Here is a 1,136-nt window from a genome sequence, read left to right on the forward strand (position 1 = left end):
GCACGTTTTATTATTTTGCACGTTTGCGGTAAGTTTTAGCTCGCTGCTCATTATTCACGCGTCTAGCGGCGGCAAGCGTGTTCTGAAAGGGGTCGAAACCATGGTAAATAGGCACTGGTGCAGTTGAACCGTGGTAAAACTCGTCTCCGTAGTTGAGCGGGAGCGGCCAAAGGAATGTGCAATCGTGTGTGTAGTGGAGCTGGGAGGGGCAAGCATAAGGGACGAAGACGGGGGTAACATGTCGGATGCGATCATACCAGCACTAAAGCACCGGATCCCATCAGAACTCCGAAGTTAAGCGTGCTTGGGCGAGAGTAGTACTAGGATGGGTGACCTCCCGGGAAGTCCTCGTGTTGCATTCCCTTTTTAATTTTTTTGCACCGCGTGCAAAACAAAACGCACGAGCGCGACGTATGTTTAGCACGTTTTATTATTTTGCACGTTTACGGTAAGTTTTAACTCGCTGCTCATTATTCACGCGTCTAGCGGCGGCAAGCGTGTTCTGAAAGGGGTCGAAACCATGGTAAATAGGCACTTGTGCAGTTGAACCGTGGTAAAACTCGTCTCCGTAGTTGAGCGGGAGCGGCCAAAGGAATGTGCAATCGTGTGTGTAGTGGAGCTGGGAGGGGCAAGCATAAGGGACGAAGACGGGGGTAACATGTCGGATGCGATCATACCAGCACTAAAGCACTGGATCCCATCAGAACTCCGAAGTTGAGCGTGCTTGGGCGAGAGTAGTACTAGGATGGGTGACCTCCTGGGAAGTCCTCGTGTTGCATTCCCTTTTTAATTTTTTTGCACCGCGTGCAAAACAAAACGCACGAGCGCGACGTATGTTTAGAACGTTTTATTATTTTGCACGTTTGCGGTAAGTTTTAGCTCGCTGCTCATTATTCACGCGTCTAGCGGCGGCAAGCGTGTTCTGAAAGGGGTCGAAACCATGGTAAATAGGCACTGGTGCAGTTGAACCGTGGTAAAACTCGTCTCCGTAGTTGAGCGGGAGCGGCCAAAGGAATGTGCAATCGTGTGTGTAGTGGAGCTGGGAGGGGCAAGCATAAGGGACGAAGACGGGGGTAACATGTCGGATGCGATCATACCAGCACTAAAGCACTGGATCCCATCAGAACTCCGAAGTT

The 1,136-nt window shown here is 50.8% G+C and overlaps 2 non-coding genes across 2 annotated transcripts; both read left to right on the forward strand.

Moving 5' to 3' along the window:
* Positions 1-243: 243 nt before the first annotated feature.
* On the forward strand, positions 244-362 carry LOC123178678 (5S ribosomal RNA). Its single transcript, XR_006489768.1, has one exon. It is a non-coding gene; the product is annotated as a 5S ribosomal RNA (ribosomal RNA).
* Positions 363-663: 301 nt separating this feature from the next.
* On the forward strand, positions 664-782 carry LOC123178679 (5S ribosomal RNA). Its single transcript, XR_006489769.1, has one exon. It is a non-coding gene; the product is annotated as a 5S ribosomal RNA (ribosomal RNA).
* Positions 783-1,136: the final 354 nt, after the last annotated feature.

This window comes from Triticum aestivum, unplaced genomic scaffold (assembly GCF_018294505.1).
Source record: "Triticum aestivum cultivar Chinese Spring unplaced genomic scaffold, IWGSC CS RefSeq v2.1 scaffold63940, whole genome shotgun sequence".
In the NCBI taxonomy this organism is placed as follows: Eukaryota; Viridiplantae; Streptophyta; class Magnoliopsida; order Poales; family Poaceae; genus Triticum; species Triticum aestivum.